The 27532-nt window shown below is 39.8% G+C and overlaps 1 protein-coding gene and 1 pseudogene across 1 annotated transcript in view; one reads left to right on the top strand and one right to left on the bottom strand.

Annotated features, from left to right (window-relative positions):
* GLG1 (golgi glycoprotein 1) overlaps positions 1-27532 on the top strand; it is a 122825-nt gene that overhangs the window by 39221 nt on the left and 56072 nt on the right. The gene's annotated exons all lie outside the window — the stretch shown is intronic.
* LOC136159073 (small ribosomal subunit protein eS19 pseudogene) lies at positions 230-734 on the bottom strand (annotated as a pseudogene).

Below are 27532 nucleotides of genomic sequence, written 5' to 3'. Positions count from 1 at the left end.
TCTTTCAGATCTGGTTTCCTCAGTGTGTATGCCCAGAAGTGGGATTGCTGGGTCATATGGCAATTCTATTACGTGGACTAGATTAAAGAGTAGTAAATTATTGTTTCTTTTGCCTTTATCAGAGTGAGATTTAAGTAAAAAGTATATGTTCCTCACTATGTCAGGAGCTGTGATTGTTTTGTAGTAACAGGAGGTCCTATCCACATGAGTTTTGTTTTTTTTTTTTAACACGAGTGAGGCAATTTATTGACCCAACATCATTTGTTCTAATGCTTCTTGTTGGCAGCTGCCACCTGTCCAGCGATTCTGTCCAGATCTCTCTGTCCCTGAGGCGTCAGTTTGTGGCCCCCACCTTGGTCCTTTTCCACCATTTTCAGCCCCTCCAGGGCTTGGAGGACCCGCTGGGCCACGCCCTTGCAGCCTCTGCTGAAGTGACTGGGCATGGCGCCGTTCCTCTGACGCCCCCCATAGATCTTGGCCATGGAGCCAACCCCAGCACCACCCCAGAGGTACAGGCGCCGTGCCGTGGAAGCAGCTCGTGTGTAGAATCAGTTCTCATCATAGGGAGCACGCTCTTTATGCTTGGCCAGCTTGCCGGTGTCCACCCATTCAGGGACTTTCAGCTTCCCGGACTTTTTGAGGAAGGCTGCCCAAGCTCTGACGAACTCCTGCTGGTTCACGTCTTTTACAGTAACTCTAGGCACTGTGCTGCCTCCGCGCTGCCAGCCAGGGGAAAAAAGGCCCAAACGAGTTTAACGTAAAAGAAGAGTTGACTTCATATAACTGAAGATGAGGTATACCAACTGGCTTTGGGCCTGAGTCGATCCTGGGCCCGTCCTCCTAGCTGGACCGGGTCCCCTGGTGCTGTGCACTGCTGGGCTGGCGTCCCGCACAGCCTCCCTGCGGCGGCAAGGTGGCCCAGGAGCCTCTCCTGGCACCTCCATCTGTGCTAGCATTGTCTGCACTTATTTTATTGTTTGTCATCATCCACGTCCCTCAACCACTGATGAACATTCCCGGGAGTTTTACTTCTGAGTGACCCAAATCAATAACAGTCCTATGTCCTGGGAAACCGGTGTTTTGAACTCACTTCTTTCATTGGAATAAAGAGATACTTGTCACTTTGCTTATTTCACATTTCAAAGAGTTGGTATTGTAAACTTTACTGCAGTCGTGGGGAGCCAGGCTGGAGCTGAAGGAGATTACTTGCTACAGGTAGTTGAACTTACTGTGTTCCTTCCACCGAAACTCAGAGCAGAGGAGATGAGGAGCACGTGTACAGCCTGGCTAGCGCACTCCTCCCTCCCTCTCAGTCAGACGCAGGGCCAGGGTTCCATAACGAGAACTGTAGATCCTGGCTGTTTTTGAGAACTTTATAGTAAAGTTTTGGTGTTTCGCTGATTTAAAATTTTCAGTCTCTGTGCAATCATATTTCCGTATATTAAAAATAAATTTAAACCTTTTCTAGTCAGAAGTGTTACTAACAATCTGTAAAAGCAAAGAAAAGTAAATGACATTTGGGTAAGTCACACTTTATTTTCTCAACAGAAGTAAGATGTGTCCCCTTTGTACCCCCTATCCTTTTTGCCACTGTTACCACCTTTTATTTCATATGTTAAAATAGTTGGAAAAGCTCCATCACAGTAACTAGCTTATAGGTCAAGAGATTGGATCCTTGTGGTACAGGATATGTAATTTTAGTCAAGATGTTCTCCTATAGCAAATTCAAAACACCAGATTTGAGGAGACCATTGAGGAGCCTGAAAGATTTCCTTGGATTCTTTTCTTGGACAGGGACATTTTCCTTTTCTTATCTTCTTAGTTAGTTATAGTTTTGCAGCACCTAAAACGTTTTCTCCTCTGACATTTACATTCTTCCTGTATTATATATATATTTCATTCAAACCTCAGCAGTATGTATTGTTTAAAATAGTTAACATTTAAATATTTCTATTGTTTCTTTAATTTTCTGCGGGATGTTTTCATTTTTCTAGCATGGTGACCAAACTGGTGAAGAAAAATTTTGTTGTTATCTTCCACTTCCCCAATAATCATTTATTAATGTACTTTCTACATTCTGGGCTTCCCAGGTGGCGTTAGTGGTGGAGAACCTGCCTGCCAGTGCTGCAGGAGACACAAGAGGCACACATGTTCGATCCCTGGGTCGGGAGGATCCTCTGGAGAAGGGAATGATAACCCACTCCAGTATTCTCGCCTGGGAAATTCTATGAACAGAGGAGCCTGGTGGGCTACCGTCCATGGGATTGTAACGAGTCGGACATGGCTGAACACGCAACATATTGCCATATTCTACATTCTGGGTATTCATACAAATCAAGGATACTCTTTCTGTCTCTCCAGAAATTTTTGTCTCAAATAGCATGACTGGGTGATATGTGAAAGGCACATTGGAGCAGACCAAGGTATGGAGGCCAAAAAGAGAGACCCGCTCAGAGATTGTCATCTAGAAAATGAGGATTTGGGCTAAAGCAAAGATACAAGGAAAGGAGGAGAGGGAAGCACTACGGAAAACAGTTGACTAAGGAAAAGAACTAATTTAGGGGACTTGCAGGAGAAAAAGGAATCAGAAGTAAACCTGGAGTTCCATTGGGTGTGTGGGGGTTGCTTGCTTGGGGAATGATGATGCCTTGGTAGAAAGGGGAGCTGACTTGGGGACAAAAACTGATTCTATTAAATAAATAAATGGGAAAGAAGAGAGATCTTTTATACAGAAGAATTAAAAATAATTTATATAGATACTTCCTCTTCCAAGAGGTAAAGCTTCACTCCCCACTCCCTTCCTGCGTATGATCCGCACTCAGGGAACTGCTTGCAAAGAGTGGACTGAAAAGGTGGAGGGGAGTCACTTTACGAGGTGAGACCTGCGCACCCCCTTGGCCAGGTGACCAGAGTTGGCATCATTAGCATGTATGCCTTTGATGTGACGTGTTGTGAATGGCACTTCTTCCCCGAAAGAATTTATCTTTTAAGTAAAAAAAAAAAGTTTATCTTATGAGGAAAGTCATCACACAAACCCAAATTGAGGGACATTCTGCAAAACACCTGACCAGGCTCCTCAAAAGTGTCAGGTCATTAGAAACACAGAAGCCACGGAGATCAGACTAAATCCCGACACATAATCTTGTGTCACTGTCCAAAAACTAAGAGAGGATGGAGGGTTAAAGAAGGTAAAGGTTAAGGAGGAGAGAGTTGTTTTTTAAACGTTGAAAACAGCAGAAAGCCAAAAAGCCAAAAAGGATAGAGAAGAATGAGGAGGGTCTGCCCCTCTAAATCCTCTGAGGTGATCCAGAGTCAACGGTATTTTATCTACCTCTCTTGGGACATCCTTTTTCTTCTGACTACTCCAGTCCCAAAGTGGGGCCAAAGTAACTAATATATAAAACTTTCCTCAACTCTTAAGGGGAAAAGCAAGTCCCTCCCCACCACCCGACTCCTGCCCAAGAGAGAAAGCAGATTCTTTACATCCTCTAAAAATGTCTTGAGGTTCTCAAGTACTCAAATTTATGAATGTGTATCCATGGACGCAAGGATAAAAGTCATATCGGTTGAAGTTAAACTTGCATGTTATAAAGCAGGTGTTCAGTGAGTTAGCAAATATTATAAAATCCTAACTTAACCTTTTAGGTACAGCCTTCAATAATATAGTCAAACATTTATGCACACTCTTTCATGTTGTTATTCATCTTTTATAATTGAACATACGGAAGACTGGTTTTAGGCCAGAAGACAATAAATTAAATTTGAAATACTTCTAGTATTTAGCACTCTCTTTTTTCCCTTCTAAACCCAATAAAATATTCTAATAATTTCACAAAGATAAAACTTAAGAAATGATACTGCCAAAGATGAAATATTGTTGGGCTGTTAGTAACTCCACTCCATAGCTCACAGGTTTGCCAGCTGGTAAGTACAGAATTTAAAATCAACATGTACAAACCTCTTAGGTATGTAGGTGTGTAGTGTGTGAAAATCAGGCTGTGGGTGCTGAGGCCTGTCTATGTGTTAAACTTGCTGATTTGGTGGAGCCCTGTCTTTTTTTTGCTGCAGGCTTTAGGTGCTGCGTGTGGGTCTAGTTCCCTGACCAGGGCTCAGGCGCCGCCTGTGTTGGGAGTGTGGAGTCTGAAGCACTGGATCAACAGGGAAATCCCCATAACTGGTCTTCTAAATTATTTTTTTCCATTTTACCACAGAATCCTATAAAATAAACTGAAGGAAGTTACATCTTTTTATATTAGCATCTCATCTTTATTGGGGTATCTGTTAGTAGGTTCACTATTGAGCAGAGAGCTAGTTAAAGTGACAAAACAGTGATGTCATTGAATTTGCAAGCTGAGGAAATTAATAAGATACATCTATCAAGAGATATTTTTATTCACACACTTTGCTGAAGTTCTTGGGTATAACATAGTTCTTTTTCTGACTATTCATTTTCATCATGATTTAATGATGTCCCATATGACTTTTAGTGACCAACTGATTTTTAGCAGTAATATATTTAGAAAAGTGTAGAAAACCATTTATTAAAGAAATTCTGTCTTAAATAATTTTCAAACAAAGTAGGATTTAAATAGTACTGAGGAATTGTGCCAATTGATTTTTATTCCCTAAGACTATGTTTGTACGATAAGATTATGTTTGTGCGAATAGTAATTCCCAAGTATCTCTTCTAAAGGACTGTTTTGTGTTGTATCTGGTTCTTAAAAGACTTCTGTTACTGAGGTTTACCACTGTTGTAAACTGTGTTGCTGTGGGTGAGAATGTTGTGTGCACATGCTTTAGTTGAAGTTACTTTTTGGCTTGTAAGATCTTAGTTCCCCAAGGAGGGATGGAACCTGGTCCCACTACAGTGAAATCGGGGTGTTCTAACCACCAGATCTCCAGGGAATTCCCATGGTTGAGGATTTTTAATAATCCCATAATAAACCTAGATTGATAATTTGCATCTTTGTATATGTGAATGCAACTATTATCAGATCAGTCAGTTGAATTGCTCAGTTGTGTCCGACTCTTTGTGACCTCAAGGACTGCAGCATGCCAGGCTTCCCTGTCCATCACCAACTTCTGGAGTCTGCTCAGACTCATGTCCATTGAGTCGGTGATGCCATCCAACCATCTCATCCTCTCTTGTCTCCTCCTGCTTTCAATCTTTCCAGCATCAGGATCTTTTCCAGTGAGTCAGCTCTTCGTATCAAGTGACCAAAGTATCAGAGTTTCAACTTCAGCATCAATCCTTCCAGTGAATATTCAGACTGATTTCTTTTAGGATTGACTCATTTGATCTCCTTGCAATCCAAATATTATCTGATGGGTGCTTCTATAAAAGCTATTACCAAATTATGGAATTTGAATATACAGTGAAAACCCAGCTTTTGACAGCTACAAGAACAAAATAATGCCACAGTATAATAAGAATTGGAATGGAAGCTGCTGTAGAGTCTGTATTTTAAAGAATCTTTTAGAGAATTCCTTGGCAGTCCAGTGGTTAGAAGCCTGTGCTTACACTGAGGGGGTGCATGGATTTGATCCCTGGTTGGGGAGCTAAGATCCTGCAAGCTGTGCAGCCTGGCCAGAAAAAAAAAAAAAAAAAAGAATGTTCCAGAATATTGCTAATACTGTTAAGCTAGAATCTGTCAGACAATCAAATTTTGAACAAAGATAAAACACAGGTCCTGTAACACAAGCTTGAACTTAAATACAAATTAAAAGGGAAAATTCCTCTCTTCCAGTAGAGGCAGTAAAATCTGGATTTGGTGAGTTAGCCGGGACAATGGAGATTCTCTCTTAGTTGTAGCCCACACTAACTGTGCTGAGGTGTGCCTGCTGGGGACGCTGAAGGCAAATCCTGAGTGAAGCTACTCATATTCTTCTGGGTCCCTGTGTGCTTGAAGTGACCCAGCCTAGTTTATATATTTTTTAAAAAATGCTGTTGTAGAGACTGAGCAATCCACCTCATACACACCACCACACTGGTAAATTAGTGGTATATTTATATAAGAAACCAGATTTCCCTCCTCATTATTTGAGTGTGGTATCATAAAAAATATATTTGATCTTTATTCCCAGTTCCTGGCACAGAACTCCTAAAACACTTGGAATTTCCTAAGTAATAGGATTTCCTTTGTTACTTCATAACAAGTGTTCTTCAGTACACTTGAGTTTATGCTAATGAAGTGATTTAAGAGGGGGCCCCTAGGTAGCCTCGGGATGGGCTGGTCATTGAAAGGAGTGCTTAGAAAGTTTGGAACTTTCAGTTCGACCTGCCAGCCTCCAAGAATGGAATGGGATGTCTCCCTGGAGACTGAGCTTTTTACAAACTCAAACTAGAAGACCCGCGGAGCTTCTGTGTTGGTGAACAGATCAAGATGCCAGGAACAGACAAGATGCCATGTCCTGCATGGGCATGGAAACTCTTCCCTTTGTTTTTGAGTTGTATCTTTTATGGTAAACTGCTAAATGCACATAAAGTGTTTTCCTGAGTTCTATGATTTGGTCTAGAGAATTCTTAAACTTCAGGAGGGGGTCATGGGAACCCCCTAAGCCAAGTCAAACAGAAGAATTAACAAATGTCCTTGGGACCTGAGAGTCATGACTGACATCTGAAGTAAGAGCAGTCTTATGAAACCAAGCCCTTAACTTGTGGGGTCAGGTAGTTAATGTGACAATGAAAATTAATCAGTAGTCAGTATATGAAAGAAGTGGAAAATTTTATTCAAGCTACATTTGAGGATTACATCCTGGGAAGAAGTCTCAGAAGGCTCTGAGAATTGTGAGCTTTTTTAGACAGAGGGCTGTACGTGAAATGACATGTTTTGAAATGGCAGTTTACACAATGCAGATCTAAGCATGGCTCCTTAGACCATCAGGAGGGAGTGTTATTCTTTAAGGAGTTGTCTTGTTGACTCTTTTCAGTGCAGTGGGTATTTCTACCGATCGGGTGGTTTGGTTGATGCTTAATGCAGATACACAGTGCATAGTAGTGGGGGAGAGAGGAGGCCAGAGGGCAGAGAAAATTTTTTATGTTTTAATATTTTCTTGTCTTGCCATAGGATTTGAGTTTTATTTCACAGTATAGGCACTAAGTTGATTGACACCCAGTTAGTACAGGAGAATCTGGGGGCTGGTATCACAAAGAGTAAGCTCTGCTTTGTTTACATGTGTTAGGAGATATTAAAATTTGCCTTAAAAAACAGTCCATGAGAATCAATTTGATCAAACAAAGTGTCATCTGAAGGAAAGTGCACAACCTAAAAGTGGCAAGTTGTGTTTTATTTTGGGGCCTTACCGAGGACTAGAACCCAGGAGACAGCCTCTCAGATAGCTTTGAGAGACTGTTCCAGAGAGGTAAGGCAGGAGCTAGGATGTTGTTTTCCTTGCTCAGTCGTGGCTGACTCTTTGCGACTCCATGGACTGCAGCACGCCAGGCTTCCCTGTCCATCACCAACTCCTGCAGCTTGCTCAGACTCATGCCCATTGATTTGGCCATGCCATCCAGCCATCTCATCCTCTGTTGCCCCCTTCTCTTCCTATCTTCAATCTTTCCCAGCATCAAGGTCTTTTCCACTGGGTCGGCTCATCTCATCAGGTGGCCAAAGTATCGGAGCTTCAACTTCAGCATCAATTCTTGCAATGAATATTCAGGGTTGATTTCCTGTAGGATTGACTGATTTGATCTCCTTGCTGTCCAAGGGAGTCTCAAGAGTCTTTTCCAGTACCGCAATTCAAAAGCATCAATTTTTTGGCACTCAGCCTTCTTTATGGTCCAACTCTCACATCTGTACTTGGCTACTGGAAAAACCATAGCTTTGACTATGTGGACCTTTGTTGGCAAAGTGACATCTCTCTTTTTTAATATGCTGTCTTAGGTGTGTAATAGCCTTTCTTCCAAGGAGCAGACGTCTTTTAATTTCCTGGCTGCAGTCACTGCCTGCAATGATTTTGGAGCCCAAGAAAGTAAATCATCCCCCCCTCCCCTGTTTTGTTTGCCATGAAGTTATGGGATTGGATGCCATGATCTTGGTTTTTTGAATTTAAGTTTTGAGTTTGCTCTTTCACTTCTCTTTTCCACCTTCAACAAGACGCCAGGATATATAGGAATTTTTGCTAAAAAGCAATCATGTTGAACATCAAAAGATGGACTACCAATCACAAAAAACAGACATTTAAATTAGTGATTTTATTGCTTTTCTATGTGTGAGGATATGGTAGAGTTTGGGCTCACTGAGATTATTCCTTAGATAGACATCTTATGTCTAGGGCCCGGATCCTGTTTTTTTCCTCCATTCTGAGTTTCCCTTATAGCAGACTGTGTGTTTGTGTTTGTGTGTGCACGTGCGTGCTGCAGTGGCTGATAGCTTAGTGGTGGCCACATTTGCTATTTACTGGAATGATAGGCTGTATTCTTTGTCCACAACAGTAGAGCTCCAACTTAACAGAAACGGACAGTATTATATTATTCCTGGATGTGGAAGACCTCAGATAAGTTCAGTGCAGTCTCAGTCAGAATCCCAGCAGACTTTTTGAGGGGCTGGGAGATAGAGACTGACAAGCTGAGTAAATTGATATGGAAATGCAGGTGAACTAGAGTAGCTTAGATTGCTGAAAAAGAACAAAATTGGATGGCCTGCATTACTTGTATTTCAGCACTTGTTATAAAGATGTACTGTAAAGTGATCAGGACAGCATGGTGTTGTCAGAAAGATAGACTTACAAACCTGGGTTCACAGAGTGGCTGTGTGTTCTGTAAATAAAGTTTTATTGAAACAAGGCTAAACCTATGTGTTTACATATTCCCCTAGGGCTGCTTTTGATCGACGTTTACCAAATAGAGTATGTTATGCCTCTCCGTGGACACTGTCTGCAACAGCTACCTCAGAGAAACCCGGGCTTTGTGAAGAACTGAGCATTGTCCCCTAAGCCTGAAGTCTGTCTTCTTTCTCATCTATTGAAATTTCCCCTCATCTTTCAAGGCCCAGCTCAGATGACAGCTATTCTTAAAGTCTTCTTCCACAATGCTGTTTAATTCCTTGGTGTACAAGCTAGTGTTTGTACTAAACTAAAATGTTTTCAGAACTGGTAAAGGAACTTAGAACCAAAGCAGAGACTGAACAGTGGCTTGAGCAAGAGAACCTGTAACTTAAACAGAGTTCATATCTTCCAAATCAAGACATTTCAAAGAAAACATGGTGATCCATCCCATAAAAGACAATATTAAGACTCCAGTAAATGTCCCATTTGCTTTCTATTGCTCAGGAGGTTTTTTATATAGCCCATTTCCACTCCCCAAACTAGATCATAGCTCTGGGTTAAACTATACACACTTAAGACTTCTTTGGTTAAAACTTAACTCCTCAGAAGCATTAAATATAGAAAAGAGGAACTGGAAAGGTTTGCCATTTTCTTCTCTTCTTTTTTTTTGCCGTTTTCTTCTAGTTGTAACTTGCTTTCTAGTCTATCTAGGTAGGCTAACTTCTCTTGTGCCTACTTGGGTGGTTGGGTAAAATTTTGTTAGCAGCCTGTAGATTAAAGTATTTTAAAAAGGATACCTTCCCCTTTCTCCTCCTTTCTCTCCCCAGTAATTCTCCTGGTACATGATTTACCTCATACATTTGAAGTTACCTGTATAACATCATGATAGCCTTTGGCATGACACCTGAAGGCAAGCCTGTGCCCGCAAACACTTATGTGCACACAAATCAACCACCTGACCCTTTAAAGCCGTATTTTCTTTTACTTAAAAAAAGAGCATTTGAAGGGATGAGACAGTACAGTCCTGTAAAACCCTAAAAGCATTTCTTAGATCCTCCTGTCATAGTCCTCTGGTTAATTTATAACTTCTAGGCATTAACGTTCTCGAGACATCACAGCAGCAAGTGTGAGAGAACAGACCGGAGTTGCTCAGCTGCCACCTCCGGCCGCTGTGCTCTCTGTTTGGCTCCTTTGTCTTTCTCACGGCAGAAGCCCGGCTTCTGTGACCGCGGTGGTGCCGGTCACATCTCCCCGCCGGAGGCCTGGTCAGAACGGGGCCCAGGCGTAGGCCCGGGAGTTCGCAGGTGCTGATCTCCTTGCAGTTTGAGGAGGACGAAAGCCCTCTTCCAGTGAATGGTATTTGCGGTTGTGATTCACCTTAATCTGGGTAGTTCATGTTTATTGTCATTCAGGGAACTGAATGGGCAGGAAAATGGAGTTTTCCTAGTTTTGACTTAACTTGGTCCTTATGTTAAGATTCTTCTTGCCTTAGATGCTGTCACACGTTCAGATTTCCCTAACGCCCAGGCGGTCCTCCTCTCTGCTGGCTAGCAGAGGATAGCAGAGCCCTGTCCGTGTTCCCCCTGCCTCCGCGGTCTCAGTGCTAGCTGCAGGCGGCTTTCTTCAAACCCCAGTGGAGGCCCTGGGAACACTGCTGACTCACGTGGAAGGGGCCAGAGGGGCCTGGGAGTTAACACCCCTGGCCGCGGCCCCTCGCCAGTGGTGGACTAAAACTGGTGAGTCAGGGTCCTCAGCCTTCTCACTCCTGGAGGAGGCCACTCCTGAGGTCTGATCTCTGTGTTCTGCCAGAGGTGCCCGCGGGAGTGCACTCCGGCTGCCCAGAAGGCTAACCCACCTGCTCGTTCACAGTCCTGCCTGGCTCCCCGTCTCACTTCCTCCCCTCCACAGTGCTTCAAGGGACCCTCTCCTCAATAAACTGATGGCACACACACAGCATTTTTTTTTCTTGCCTTGTATAAAGCAGTTCATAAAATCCATGTTCTCAACTCAGGCCAAACTGAAAGCTATTTTTATTACATATAATTAACCTAATTTACGAAAAAGGAGCAGGCTTGGGGGGCTGGGCAGCATTGAAACAAGTGTAGAAGCTCAAAAGTTGCTTTTCTGGAATCAATGTTAACAGCCTCAATATAGCATTTGAAACTGTTTTTAGAATCTTGAACTGAGTTACTCAGATCCAGGGCTGAGTTTTTGTGGGTTAAATAATTTGTCTATGGATTCAACATGAATGTTTCCAAGGTTGTTCTAACTTCAAGCTTTAGATCAGCTTATTTAAGAAGCTGAAAGTGTGTGACTGTGCAAAAACTTGGAGGAGTGGCTAGAGAAAAATAGAGAATCCATCACATTGGTGAACCATCTTTCAGCTTCTCACATCAACTGCCCTTGTTTGATGTTGTCACAGCATAGTATTCCAAAAGCTGTTTCTGTACATTGCATCTTTATGTTTATAATAGAACTATGGAGAGGTTTTGTTTAAATCTTTAAAAAAAAATTTCTTTTTTCAAAAGAATTGTTGCCAAGCTTACTCTCCATCTTTTGACCTTTGCTTGAATCTTTGTCTTATTTCAAAGGCTGAGAGCTGTTACCCAGTGGAGCCTCGAGGTATGAAAGTCCAATATTTTTGAAATCTTAAAATTAAAAAATCATTTTTAATTTTCAAATGCTTATGTTTTAAATTTGGGAATTATCACATTTTACGGACCAAAATAGCACATTCAGTTTTTGGCAGCTTCTGTCCCGTTGATGCCAGTGAAAGCAGCACCATATGGTCTGACTGCTGCTACACTAGGAGACCCACACCCTGTGGAGACGTTGCCCCGCGTGAAGCAGAGCTGCTCCTCCCCATGTGCTTATCTTTTTAAGCCAGCATATTGACCAGGATGTGTATTAAGATTCCAGGATATCCTATCAGTTGAGTCTTGTAGCCCTTTTTCCTGCTTTAACATTTGACCTTTATGAAAACAAGAACAGTACTGGAAACTTTATGGACTCTATCACCCAACCTCAGAAAGAAACTTTTGAATGACTGTTGCAAGAAAGGAAAATATATACCTTTTAGAATGCAGTTGATAAACGTTTCAGTGCTAGTTCTGAAACTTAATTGCTTGTTCCCTCCATAGCTGTCTCCTCTTTTGATGATAATCTCTTCCTCTCCTGACACCCTGCTCCCCTGAAATACCCAGAATGATAAGACTTTGCAAATATTAATCTTTAGGTGTTGAAAGATGGGCTGAAAGTTGTAGTTCTTTGTGATGGAAGGAGTTTGCTTGCTTATTTTTACACGTGGCTTGTTTTTTGTTTTATTTATTTATTTAGTTGCCTCGGATCTCAGTTGCTGCAGAGGGACTTTGTTGCCCCGAGGCATGTGGGATCTTAGTTTCCTGACAGGGATTGGAAGGCAGGTTCTTAACCACTGGACCACCAGGGAAGTCCCCAGAAAGAGTTCAGAATGAGACAGGGAGAAGGCGATAACTGCTGCTCTGCTCACTTCTGTGTTTTGTCCTTTGTTGAGTAGGTGTGCTGAGTTATCCAAGTGACCGCCCTCTGCCTCTTTGTCTCTTTATGCTGGGGATGCCGTTTAGTTCATTGTAACCTTCATCCAAGCATTTCTGTAACCTTACAAAGTCACCATTAAGGCTTTCCAGTAGAAAATTAGTTAATTCTTCTGAAAGTAAAGGCAGACAGCTAAGTTTTGTTCATCATATAGAGTATGTCTGTAGTTTTCAACCACTTTATTTATTCATAGTTATTCTTGAAACATATTATTAAGCATTTACTGTGCTTTGGGCACTGAGTATGTGGAATAGACAAAATTCCACCCTCCAGGAATAGATTAGCAGGTTCTAATACAGTGTAATGCTTTACTGGAAAGATACACAGTATACTCTAGTTGTATCTTGAGGCAGCTTCTGAGGTTACAATTTGTAAAGACTCAAAGGAAAATATAAAACTTTCACATTACAATGAAGTGCTTATAAATGTTATTGCCTGGTCTGTCAAAAAAGGATTTAAAGCTCAGAGAGAAATTTTTTTTTAATTTATTTTCTTATTGAAGGATAATTGCTTTACAGAATTTTGTTTTCTGTCAAACCTCAACATGAATCAGCCATAGGTATACGTATATCCCCTCCCTTCTGAACCTCCCTCCCATCTCCCTTCCCATCCCTCCCCTGTAGGCTGATACAGATCCCCTGTTTGAGTTTCCTGAACCATACAGCAAATTCCCATTACTGTCTATTTTACATATGGCAATGTAAGTTTCCATGTTACTGTTCCCATACATCTCACCCTCTCTTCCCCCCTCCCCATGTCCATAAGTCTATTCTCTATGTCTGTTTCTCCTTTGCTGCCCTGTAAATAAATTCTTCAGTACCGTTTTTCTAGATTCCGTATATATGCGTTAGAATACGGTATTTATCTTTCTCTTTCTGACTCACTTCACTCTGCATAATAGGTTCTAGGTTCATCCACCTCATTAGAACCAACTCAAATGCATTCCTTTTTATGGCTGAGTAATATTCCATTGTGTATATGTACCACAGCTTCTTTATCCATTCATCTGTCGATGGACATCTAGGTTGCTTCCATGTTCTAGCTATTGTAAATAGTGCTGCAGTGAACAGTGGGATACTTGTGTCTTTTTCAATTTTGGCTTCCTCAGGGTATATGTCTAGGAAAGCTCAGAGGGAAATTTATAAGGCTGGTTCAAGCTAAGTGACAAATAACTGAAAGATTACATATAGCTTTAAATATGTTATTTCTAGAATTTGAACAACTAATAGTCATGTGTAACTTTTCAAAGTTAAAATTTTGAGAAATTCTATTTTTAATTTGAATATGGTGAAGTATTTTGATGGTAATGCAAATGCCTCATGTTTGAATTTCTAAAATAAGAATCTGCAGGTACTTTTGATAGAACTGTGGTTTAAATCAGTGTTTTTCAACAGGAATGCTTTTGGTATTTTGGAGGAATCATTCCTCCTTGTGCAGTACTTTCCATTCATTGAAGAACATTTAGTATACTCAGCCTTTTTTGTATTTTTTATATTCCTAAAAATATTCCTAAAAAATGTTGAATACCTGCTTACAACTGTTTGACCCAAAACCACTGAGGCAGCTATTGTTAAGTCTAAGTGAAGACCAGTATGTATTTCTGATCTTCTGTTTTTAAAAGTAGTGAATCATAATTAAAACATTGCCCTCTAAATGCTAGCGTTGCTCCCCCTCCCGAGTTGGAGTGATAAAGAAAAAAAATCCCTTCACATTTTCAGATGTACCTGGTTGGGAATTGACCATCTCCATATTACATAGTACTTTCGTTCTCTGTACATGTGTATCAAATTTTACTTTCTGAACTTAAGAGGGTTGCCCTGACCTTTAGTAAATACAGCATCTCTCTCTCATTTTAAAATTAGAGTACATGCTTAGGTATCAGTGCGGGGGTTCCAGATGGCTTGGTGCAGGAGCCTATAGCTTTGTTTACTATTGTTGTTGTTCAGTCGCTAAGTTGTCTCCGACTCTGCGCAACCCCATGGACTGTAGCATGCCAGGCTCCTCTCTCCTCCACTGTTTCCTGGAGTTTTCTCAGATTTGTGTCCATTGAGTCCCTGATGTTGTCTAACCATCTTATAAATCTCACGAACATTGTCTCACACTAGGAACAGTAGCCACATCATGTGGAAGATGTAGTACTCAACCTGATCTTTTTTTTTTCAAGCAGCTTTATTGAAGTGTGTTTTGCATATCTTGGAATCCACCCATTTCAAGTTTATGTTAATTTTTTAGCAACTGTACCATCATTTGTGGTGTAATCATCACCATAAACCACTTTTAGAACATTTTTATCACCCCATAAGTATTTCTCATTCCCATTTATAATTAATCCCTGTTCATTCCCATACCTAGGCTCCATTAACCTACTTTATGTCTCAAAATTTGCATCTTTGGACATTTTATATAAGTGGAATCATCAATATGTGGCCACTTCCTTCTGAAAACATTTCTGTGGCTTCCCTTTTGGCCTGTGGTTACCTGTTTCAGTCTTCTCCTCTGCTGGGGACTTGAATGTCACGGTTCTGTTCCCACTCAGACCAGCCTAAATGCAGTGGTTCCACATCTCTGTCACCAGCCTCAGCCTCCTTTCTGAGCTCCAGACACGTGTTGCTAACTAACCATTCCTGCAGTGCTGCCCACAGGCAGCTCAGTCCCACTGTCTCTGAAACGGAGCCCAGTGCCTGCGAATACACGCCTGCTGGGCTTGGATTTCACTTCTCAGTGAAGGTCCCACCGCCCGCTCTGTTCCCCAGCCGGTACGCAGAGCAGCCATCATCCTTCATTCTTTCCCTCACCATCCAGTAAGTTACCAACTCTGAAATCAGCCTCTCGATACCACCTACACTGAGTACAGTCAGCCTCAATTTAGGTAGTGTAAGTATGCCCTGTGGTTTGGGTCAAGAATCTGTAGAGATTCTAAGTAAGATCAGACCTTAACAGGAAGTGTAGTCAGTTTCTCATCCATTTAGCACACTTGTACTAACAATATTGTCTTTAATAAATTTCAGAATTCTTTTTATCAGCTTTAATTTTATTTTTATTTTTAAAGTTTTATTGTTAATAAAAGTTACATAATTTTAAAAAATCAGTGGATTCTACGATGTTTCTTAAGAAATGTAGCAGTCTCTATTTCCTCTTACAATTCCTTTCTAATTAAGGTTAAAAAAAAGATTCTTTTGGCTTTTACCTTCCCACTCCCATATACCCTATGTAAAGTTTTCCATTTTTTGTAGAAGAATAATTTACAGTTTTCCCATAAAACAAAATTGGTACTCGCATAGCAAATTGAATGTCTATTTACAGTGGGTTTAACACAGGTAGAGGCAATTTCCTGTTTAGTAAGTAAACAAAAGAGTAAAAGTCTATGACTTTACAAAAGAGTAAAGTTCCTTTTTATTCTTTTATTTAGCAACAAATTTTAGTTAGATAAAGAGCATTTTAAGTTTTGTATAGAATTGACTTAGATTTTCAGGGTACTCAGATCACAAAGACCGAGTGAAATTTGTGAAGAACAGAGTGGAACATGGGATGAAATTAGAAATGAATTGTTAGACTTCAGTAGAAGCTTGCAAGAAATGTCTTTTCTAAGCAACTGGAAAGCAAGCTGAGGAAACGAGTTTTTCTTTCTGTCTAGAAGATGACTTTGCCATTGCTTCCTCTCCCCTCTTGAATTATTTTTGCGTGTTGTTTTAGGGACATGATCGTTTTTTGCCTCCCCCTCCATCCGTCCTCCAGATCTAATCCATTGGTGTTTATTTGTATGAAATTTTTTTCTTAGTCGTTTGTAAAAGCTTCACATGCAGGATGAGCAGTTTCTCCTGAAGGTATTGGATTTAATTAAATAATGGTGACGAATTCCTTTAGAGGCATGCAGTGGAACTCCAGAAGTGTAATTCTTGATAGCTCTTTGTCCATCCTTGCTGTTCCGTCAAGAAGCCAAAATAGTGGATTTAGGTTTCTGAGAATAGTGCTCCTTAACATCCTTATTTAATATTTTCTTGTCTAGTCCATCTTAAAGTCATTTCATACTTTTGGGTTAATTTGGGGCCATCTTAAGGATTGATGTTAAAACGAGAGACCTGCGAAAACAGCAAAAAGGAAAACCTTTGGGAGGAGCTCTTCATTTCATTGTGACCCCAGTGATTGACAGCTTTGGAAGGCTAGAAGTCAAATAGAATTTCTGTCAACCAAGTAACAAATGTGTGTACAATGCCAGTGTGTACCTAATATTGTGTAGCCCAGGATGTAGCTACTGCCTTCCAGGAATTTCTTTAAATGTAAGTTATCTTTAAGAAGAAAAATTCTGCCAGAGATTTGTGGGGGTTTTATGGCAACCCACTCCAGTGTTCTTGCCTGGAGAATCCCAGGGATGGGGGCGCCTGGTGGGCTGCTGTCTATGGGGTCGCACAGAGTCGGACACGACTGAAGTGACTTAGCAGTAGCAGCAGCAGCAGCAGCAGCAGTGATCAACCAAGAATTTATTTTGTTAGGATTCCAGTACTTTTAGGGAGAATTTCAGGATAGGTACAACTTGGAGCCAAAAATTATGTTTCACTGCATGCTCTGTGATGTCATGGTTGCACCAAATAAGAATCAGAAAGTAGATATGAAATTCTTATTCAATTTCAGATTGAATACAGGTATCCTGCCACAGATATTTTTAGAATAGAGGATCAAGTGAAGACCTCCAGTTCTCATGCAGAAACTGTTACTGGGATATCAGTTTTATTGATTTAAAACTTTGGATTTTCCATTCTGAATTGTTTTTCTGTTCTGAAAGGCAAATTTAAGCTGCCTTCAGTGGATTAGATCAATATTTTATATATATCATAATACAACTTTTGATTATCAGAGACAAATTAAATGATCCCTCTGTTGATAAGAAGTGGATATTTCTCACAGATGTGAGAAATAATAGCTTTTTAATAGCTGAGTAGTAGTTCATTGTATCCATGTACCATGTCTTTGTCCATTCGCCTGTTGATGGACATTTAGGTTGTTGCCATGTTTGGGCTGTTGTGAATAGCGCTGCTGTGACCTTAAGGGTGTATGTATCTTTTCAAATTACATTTTTGTCCAGTTATATGCTCAGGAGTAGGACTGCTGGATCATATAGCATCTCTGATTTTTTGGGCTGTTGTGAATAGCGCTGCTGTGACCTTAAGGGTGTATGTATCTTTTCAAATTACATTTTTGTCCAGTTATATGCTCAGGAGTAGGACTGCTGGATCATATAGCATCTCTGATTTTTGTTTTTTGGGGGGACTTCCATACTGTTTTCCACAGAGGCTACTCCAGCTTATATTCCCAGCAACAGTGTAGGAGGGAATACACCTTTTCTCCATAGCCTTTCCAGCATTTGTTATTTGTAAACTTTTTAATGATGGCCATTTTAACTGGCGTGAGGTGATATCTTATTGTAGTTTTGATTTGCATTTCTCTAATAATTAGTAACCTTGAGCATTTTTTTCATGTGCCTATTGGCTATTTGTATTTATTCTTTGGAGAAAATGTCTGTTTAGGTTTTCTGCCCATTTTTTGATTGGTTTATTTATTTTTTTTTGTTATTGAGTTGCATGAGCTGTTAGAGAAACTTAGGCATTTTTAATGCTGCCAAAATGAACGTATAAGAGACTGTTTTAAACTAGGGAAGTCAATTTTCAGTTGTCAATTTTCAGCCTGTTTCTCTGTTTTGGAGGCAGGAACAATTTAGTAACTAGTCTAATAGGTTACTTGGTAAGTCATGGATGTTGAGGTCATTTGTTCAGTGTCAAGCCTTTTGGAAAGGAAATATTAATACCTTCACTTTCTTTTCAAACTTTATTAACTTGCTGTTTGGCCAAAACTATCCCATATTATTTTATGCTTTAAAATGTGTATTTGGTAATTTTGAGATAAAGTTTAAAAATTAAAATTCTGGTTAAAAGTTTTTAGTTAATTAGTGTTAATTGCTCAGTCATGTCTGACTCTTTGCAACCCCATGGACTGTAGCCTGCCAGGCTCCTCTGTCCATGGGATTCTCCAGGCAAGAATGCTGGAGTGCATTGCCATTCTCTTCTCCAGGGAATCTTCCTGACCCAGGGATTGAACCCAGGTCTCCTTCATTGCAGGTAGATTCTTTACCGTCTGAACCACCAGGGAAAAGTTTTTAGTAAGTTAATTAGATGATATATATCTTCATGTGGATTATGTACTAAACTTAAAAAAAAAAAATCTGTCATGGATCACGTATTTTGCTTCTGAATTCTTTATGTTAATGGCATAAGTAGCCACCACTTTCATAATATTGTAAGATTCTTAACCAGACAAATGACTCAGAGTAGGTATAAAGGTGTGTACAGTACAGCTTACAGTTAAAGTATTCATTTTAAATACGTGTTAGAATGTTGCATTTTGTGAATTTTATTTAGTATATATTACAGAGAGAAGTCTTATATATAAGTGCTTGAAGTTTTTCTTCTTGTATACTGAGGTGAAAATAAAGATCATAGAGAGTCGGTAGAAAATTAAAAAGCGTTCCTTGGCACCAAAGGCAAGCTATTTAGAGAAAGAGCAATCCAAAATTGACTTTCTGTTATTCCTCCCACCCCAGTCTTTTTTTTTTCCTTCTTCTGAAACTGAAAGAAAACTATGTCTGGGGTTGTTAGATACTAGCTCTTGCTTCTGAGTAGATACAGTTATGCTCTCCCTAATGCAGAGAGCCTTTCCACAGTCAAGCTCTGTGATGTGGATTATTTAGTAAGATTTCAGTTGGGAAAATGCTTTTAGGTCCTTTCTGAGGCTCACTTTATTGGTTACTTGGTCTGTCCTTTTTCTGTGGTCCATGAGGCATTTCATTTGTATTAGTATCACATGTCAGAATTTAGAATATTTTCTTTGAAATAGTGAACTTGCCTCTAGTCATAGATCCTTCTTTTCTATGTTTCTAGTGTAGACTAAAGATTCAAGAGACCTGAAATCAAGACCTTGTATTTTAGACATTAGATTTCCCAATACTCTTCTGAAGAATAATAATTGTGATGATCAAAATTTTTAAGATACTGTTGTAAGGTCTGAGTGTATTTGAATTCTTGATACACAATCTGTTGCTTTGTAAATAGGCTGTTTGCTTGGATGAGAATATTCAAGTCTCTGACAGATTTATCTCTAGGAATTCCTTGAATCAAACAGTGTTACTTTAGTCTTGTTGGCTTCCCTGGTAGCTCAGATGGTAAAGAATCTGCCTACAGTGTGAGAAATACGGGTTTGGTCCCTGGGTTGGGAAGATCCTCTGGAGAAGGGGACGGCAACCCACTCCAGTACTCTTACCTGGAGAATTCCATGGACAGAAGAACCTGGTGGGCTACAGTCCATGGGGTCACAAAAAGTCGGACACAACTGAGTGACTTAACACTTCCTAGACAAAGATTTTCTGAAACAATTATGTATATTTAACATGGGTGGTCTACAGTCCTAAGTTATATTGACAGAATTGGTTTTAGTTATCATCCCCCTCTTATGATCTCCATCATCCTAGTCTGGAGAATGGGAGATATTATCATCTGGGGACTTGATCCACTCTAGAGAGGATATGGATGTTGCCTGTTTCCTCCCCACCACTAGCTGATTTGGAATAGACAGTGAAAGAGGAAAAAGAAAAATACGGTCTGGAAAGAGTATGTCATTAAACTTCCTTTTTGCCCCAAACATGAAGATATATTCCAAATATTTTCAAAAATGTTTGTCTTAAAATAGAATTATCTTTGGTTTTCCTTTTTTTCTTTTTTGCATGTGGTACAAAAATTAAAAAGTACAAAAGGTTATATACTGAAAAATATTTGTATGTGTCCTTTCAGAGATAATATATACAGATGTAATCAAATATGTATGTCATAGATTTTGAATTCTTATTCTTTGCCTCCATGAATTATGTTGCTTTTGGTGTTTATTTGATTTTATTATGTGCAGAAATGGAAAGGCCAGTATTATCTTCCATTGCCCTGTGAAGTATGTGAAGTAAGAGTTACCTGTTTTGTGGACATGAAATTTGACGCCTAAAGAATTATGTGACTTGGTCGAGGCTTGTTATACAATGAATATGCAACAGAACTGGAATCCGAGCTTAAATTTTTCTGGATCCTAGTTCATCCTACCATGTTGCCTCTCAAACATGATGAAATGAGGGGATCTCCTGATGGTGTTTATTTTTATGAGGTAATGAAAATACTGTGAGTAGCCATTTTAGAAGAATTTTGATGCTGTATTTTTATAGTGGTGGTATAGCAGTAGTAGTGGTATTACGCCCTCACAGTTCAGCGGAGTGTGTCCTTTTTGATGAATTGTCTACAGAATAATTTATAGATGTTATCAATTGAGGACTGAGTGATAATGCTCTACATGTCACTTTTGTAACATGGGCACCAAAACTGACTTTATCCATGGAACTGGGCGATGAAAAACAAGGTCTTTTATCTCTTTACAGCTGTGTGCCTGCTGAGGCTGGAAGCCACATTGACAGACTTGTCTAAGATTCTTTCCCGTGGGGCTTAAAGGGGGATCTGGCCAAGCATTTGATAGAATGCTTGACTCTGTTTTCCTTCCCCTAAAATTAGGACCAAACTGGATTCTAAATTTCTAAGTCTTCTAGGGAGAAAAAAAATGAGTGAGTAGGCAGTAACTTTTCCTCCTCCCTGATTATAGGCTCTCATGCAGATGATTTCGTTCCAGAAAAACTTGTTCATTCTCAATAGTGAAGTGGTCCCACATGGAAAGCTGATGAAAAAGATTGAGTGAGCTCTATAGGTGAAAAGAAGTATCTCTAAACATCTTTGGTGGATGACCTGTCTCATATAGTTTATAGGTACCTCTCTTTCTAATTCAGAGTAGTAAAATGGGGGGGAGATGGGGAAGGAGTTCACAGTATTTCTTAGGGTATAGAACATTACTTGATTTTGTAATTTATGTTTTCTAATAAACTTTAAGATTTGTAAAGCCATAATCAAATATGTATCTTTTGGCCATAATGTAGTGATGCATTTTGTGTTCAGTAACTAGATTGTTATATCCATATTTGCCATTCCCTGCTCTGGGCACAGAAGATAGATAAATTTGACTAATTTTGAATGTTTCCACTTGGTTATTTTTAACTAGTGTAGAGTTTTCTTAAGAAAAAAGAAGATGTAATTTGATTTCTTGAATTAAATTTTGAGACATAGCATCTTCTTGGGTATGGATCCTTCTGTCAGTGAGTCGGGAGTTGATCAGTTTGGGGGGTCTCTTATGTAAAGAGCTACATTATTATGCTTTCATATTTTAAAAATAGGGCTAAAACCTCACTGAAGGTGAATGAATTAGCATTTGACAAAGATGCAAGTCTTTTGCCAATATTTTTTCTATATGAGTAAGTAATATCTGAACTTGAGCAGACCCATTTTGCTAATTGCTACTATTTTATATATATTATATACATACATATATATATATATGATTAAAGACCGTTGAAGTTATTTTCATTTTAAAGGTACAAGAAAGTAAATCTTGACCTCATCTTAATACCCTGACTGTCCAAGAACCAGGGATAAATGGGCTCTAGTTTGTGGGGGGACCTTGCCTATTTATCTTCTATCCCTTTAAATTGCATCATGTTCCTATAGAAATGTATATAATAACTCTACATTATTCTTCGTATTGTGTCTTTGGGCTGTGTCTCTGAACTGCACCTGCTGCTCTAGTCAGTAGTCCACTCCAGCACCTCTAATAGGGGTGGGGGCTGGCGTGTGATGACAGTGAGAAGCCCCTTGATGTCTGCTGTTCACGCTGCTAGATGGTCCTGGCACTGGACTGGCAGGGAAATTACCCATGAGCCCCCAGGGCTGGCCTATGGTACTGTGGTGCCACACATACCCACAAGCTTTGTAACACAAGATGGAGACACCTGTGTGTCCTTGGAGGCCAGAGGCGTTAAAGGGCATGCAGGGAGAGGTGTGCACAGTGCAGACTGCTAGTCTCCCACCAGTCCCATGGCCTCCACTGTGGGTGCAGTAGTAGTCAAGCTTGGCCAGGGTTTTCGGAAAATGAAATGTGTGCTTCATATATAAATATATAATGTATTTATTGCAAATATATTATAAATTTATATTTTAAACTTATGTATATGAATTATGTATGATATTTATACATATATATGTATGTATATTGTATATCTTGTATATAATGCATATATTGTATATAAACATTGTATATATGTATAATATAAATATTATACATAATGTAAATATAATTAAACTTATATATTATACATATATTTTTATATATTTATAGTTATATATTTATATATAATTAAATTTATATATTATAAATATATATATTTATATATATTATATTTATACTGTGGGCAAGAACTCCTTTGAAGAAATGGAGTAGCCCTTATAGTCACCAAAAGAGTCCAAAATGCAGTACTTGGGTCCTATCTCAAAAATGACAGAATGATCTCTGCTCGTTTCCAAGGCAAACCATTCAGTAACACAGTAATCCAACTCTTTACCCCAACCTGTGTTACTATGCAGGAGAAGCTGAAGTTGAATGGTTCTATGAAGACCTACAAGACGACCTAGAACTAACACCCAAAAAAGATGTCCTTTTCATCATAGAGGACTGAAATGCAAAAGTAGAAAATCAAGAGATATCTGGAATAACAGAAAATTTGGCCTAGGACTACAAAATGAAGGAGGGCAGAGGCTAACAGAGTATTACCAAGAGAACGCACTGGTCATAGCAAATACCCTCTTCCAATAACACAACAGAATATTCATCACATGGACATCACCAGATGGTCAAAACCAAAATCAGATTGATTATATTCTTTGCAGCCAAAGATGGAGAAGATGTATACAGTCAGCAAAAACAAGACCGGGATCTGACTGTGACTCAGAGCATGAACTCCTTATTACCAAATTCAAACTTAAATTGAAGAAAGTAGGGAAAACCACTAGACCATCCAGGTATGACCTAAATTAGATCCCTTACGATTATACAGTGGAAGTGAAAAAAAGATTCAAGGGGTTAGATCTGATAGACAGAATGCTTGAAGAACTATAGACAGAGGTTCGTGACATTGTACGGGAGGCAGTGATCAAAACCATCCCCAAGAAAAAGAAATGCAAAAAAGCAAAATGGTTGTCTAAGGATGCCTTACAAATAGCTCAGAAAACAAGAGAAGTGAAAGGCAAAGGAGAAAAGGAAAGATATACCCATTTGAATGCAGAGTTCCAAAGAATAACAAGGAGAGATAAGAAAGCCTTCTTCAGTGATCACTGCTAAGAAATAGAGGAAAACAACAGAATAGGAAAGACTAGAGATCTCTTCAAGAAAATTAGAGATACCAAGGGAACATTTCATGCAAAGATGGGCTCAATAAAGGACAGAAATGGTATGGACCTAACAGAAGCAGAAGATATTAAGAAGAGGTGGCAAGAATACACAGAAGAACTATACAAAAAAGATCTTCATGACCCAGATAATCACGATGGTATGATCACTTACCTAGAGCCAGACATCCTGGAATGTGACGTCAAGTGGGCCTTAGGAAGCATCACTATGAACAAAACTAGTGGAGGTGATGGAATTCCAGTTGAGCTATTTCAAATCCTAAAAGATGATGCTGTGAAAGTGCTGCTCTCAATATGCCGGCAAATTTGGAAAACTGAGCAGTGGCCACAGGACTGGAAAAGGTCAGTTTTCATTCCAATTCCTAAGAAAGGCAATGCCAAAGAATGCTCAAACTAGCACACAATTGCACTCATCTTATACACTAGCAAAGTAATGCTCAAAATTCTCCAAGCCAGACTTCAACAGTATCTGAAACATGAATGTCCAGATGTTCAAGCTGGATTTAGAAAAGGCAGAGGAACCAGAGATCACATTGCCAACATCCATTGGATCATAGAAGAAGCAAGAGAATTCAGAAAAACATCTACTTCTGCTTTATTGATTATGCCAAAGCCTTTGACTGTGTGGATCACAATAAACCTGGAAAATCCTTCAAGAGATGGGAATACCAGACCACCTTACCTGCCTCCTGAGAAATCTGTATGCCGGTTAAGAGGCAACCATTATAATTGACATGGAACAACAGACTGGTTCCAAATAGGCAAAGGAGTTTGTCAAGGCTGTATATTGTCACCCTGCTTATTTAACTTATATGCAGAATACATCATGAGAAATGCTGGACTGGGTGAAGCACAAGCTGGAATCAAAATTTCCAGGAGAAATATCAGTAACCTCAGATATGCAGATTCACCACCCTTATTGCAGAAAGCAATGAAGAACTGAAGACCCTCTTGATGAAAGTGAAAGTGGAGAGTGGAAAAGTTAACTTAAAACTCAACATTCAGAAAACTAAGATCATGGCATTCGGTCCCGTCACTTCGTGGGAAATAGATGGGGAAACAATGGAAACACACTTTATTTTCTTGGACTCCAAAATCACTGCACATGGTGACTGCAGCTATGAATTTAAAAGATGCTTGCTCATTGGAAGAAAAGCTACTCTTTTGACCAACCTAGACAGCATATTAAACAGCAGAGACATTACTTTGCTGAAAAAGGTCTGTCTAGTCAAGGCTATGGTTTTTCCAGTGATCATGTATGGGTGTGAGAGTTAGACTGTAAAGAAAGCTGAGCTTTGAAGAATTGCTGCTTTTGAACTGTGATGTTGAAGAAGACTCCTGAGAGTCCCTTGAACTGCAAGGAGATCAAACCAGTCCATCCTAAAGGAAATCAACCCTGAATATTCATTGGAAGGACTGATGCTGAAACTGAAACTCCAGTACTTTGGCCACCTGGTGCAAAGAACTGATTCATTGGAAAAGACCCTGATGCTGGGAAAGATTGAGGGCAAGAGAAGAAGGGGATGACAGAGGATGAGATGGTTGGATGGCATCATTGACTCAATGGATGTGAGTTTGCACAAGCTCCAGGAGTTGGTGATGGACAGGGAAGCCTGGCGTGCTGCAGTCCATGGGGTCGCAAAGAGTTGGACACAACTGAGTAACTGAACTGAACTGAAATATATATATATATATATATATATATCTCAGAAGCACGAGCCTCCTAAGAAGGCAATGATGACCAAATAGACTGAAGACATGGGCATATTCAGCTGTGTCAGTGTGTCTGCTCTTGGGGACGAGGAAGAGAAGATTGAGGCTAGGGAACTTGCTGCCTTGTTTGCACAGAATGCACAGTGATTGGAAAACAGTTGGAATGCAAAGGCCTGAGCAATAGGCAATTACAAGAACTGTCTGAACTGGAAACCAAGAAAACAAACACGACAGGGAGCTTGACTAACAATCAGTTCAAGTGATCAGGAACTTGCTCTGAACCCAGACTGGAAGCAAACATTTAGGTTAGGAGGAAGAAGATCTTTTCTTTGACACCATGGCCTGGCTCCTACCTTTATGTCCCCAACAGAAGGCTTTATGTTGCTGCTGTTTTATTCTTCTATATCCGGTGAAGTCTATGAGTCCATATGACCTGATTTCTAGAGATGGATTTTTCTGAATCTTACCTGTTTATAGGATACTGGTCTTCACTACTGTTTTTTTCCCCATTTGATGTAAACATCTTGAGCTATGTAAAAACCATGAATAGATGAGTGCCTAAGTGTCTCCAGTTTCTTAAGTAGCTGTTCTTATTCCTTCTTCAAAATTAATAAAATATTTGAAGATTATTTAAAAAAGTAATTGCACATTATTTCCCAGTTGTTACCCCACCACCCACAGGGGAAGCACACAAGTAAAAAATAATAAATTGAATCACCACTCTCTATACTGTATTTAGCATAACGTATTAATTTGGACTAAGACAAACCATTATTTGACATGAGTTTGAACAAGCTCTGGGAGACTGTGAAGGATTGGAAAGCGTGGCATGCTGCATGGGGTCACAAAGAGTTGTACACGACCGAGTGACCGAGCACACAGACACACCATATATTGTTGCTGTTTAGTTGCTAAGACTTGTCCAGCTCTTTTGAGACCCCATGACTAAGACTCCTCTGTCCATGGGATTCTCCAGGCAAGAATACTGGAGGGGGTTGTCATTTCCTTCTCCAGGGAATCTTCCCGACCCAGGGATCAAACCCATGTCTCCTGCATTGCAGGCAGGTTCTTTTTTCTTTCTTTCTTTTTTAATATAAATATATTTCTTTTAATTAGAGGCTAGTTATTTTACAATATTGTAGTGGTTTTTGCCATACATTGACATGAATCTGCCATGGGTGTACATGTGTTCCCCATCCTGAACCCCCTCCCACCTTCCTACCCATCTTATCCCTCTGGGTCATCCCAGTGCACCAGCCCCGAGCACCCTGCCTCATGCATCGAAACTGGACTGGCAATTCATTTCACATATGATAATATACATATTTCAATGCCATTCTCCCAAATCATCCCACCCTCGCCTTCTCCCACAGAGTCCAAAAGACTATTCTATACATCTGTGTCTCTTTTGCTGTCTCGTGTACAGGGTTATCGTTACCATCTTTCTAAATTCCATATATATGTGTTAGTATACTATATTGGTGTTTTTCTTTCTGGCTTGCTTCACTCTGTATAACAGACTCCAGTTTCATCCACCTCATTAGAAGCGATTCAAATAGTGTTCTTTTTAATGGCCGAGTAATACTCCATGGTATGTATGTACCACAGCTTTCTTATTCGTTCGTCTGCTGATGGGCATCTAGTTTGCTTCCATGTCCTGGCTATTATATACAGTGCTGCAATGAACATTGGGGTACACATGTCTCTTTCAATTCTGGTTTCCTTGGTGGGTATGCCCAGCAGCAGGATTGCAGGGTCATATGGCAGTTCTATTTCCAGTTTTTTAAGGAATCTCCAAACTGTTCTCCATAGTGACTGTACTAGTTTGCATTCCCATCAACAGTGTAAGAGGGTTCCCTTTTCTCCACACCCTCTCCAGCATTTATTGCTTGTAGACTTTTGGATAGCAGCCATCCTGACTGGCGTGAAATGGTACCTCATTGTGGTTTTGATTTGCATTTCTCTGATAATGAGTGATGTTGAGCATCTTTTCATGTGTTTGTTAGCCATGTGTATGTCTTCTTTGGAGAAATGTCTGTTTAGTTCTTTGGCCCATTTTTTTATTGGGTCGTTTGTTTTTCTGGAATTGAGCTGCAGGAGTTGCTTGTATATTT

This window comes from Muntiacus reevesi, chromosome 2 (assembly GCF_963930625.1).
Source record: "Muntiacus reevesi chromosome 2, mMunRee1.1, whole genome shotgun sequence".
Lineage (NCBI taxonomy): Eukaryota > Metazoa > Chordata > Mammalia > Artiodactyla > Cervidae > Muntiacus > Muntiacus reevesi.
The sequence above is the reverse complement of the archived record's forward strand: the minus strand, read 5'-3'. Positions and strand labels throughout refer to the sequence as shown.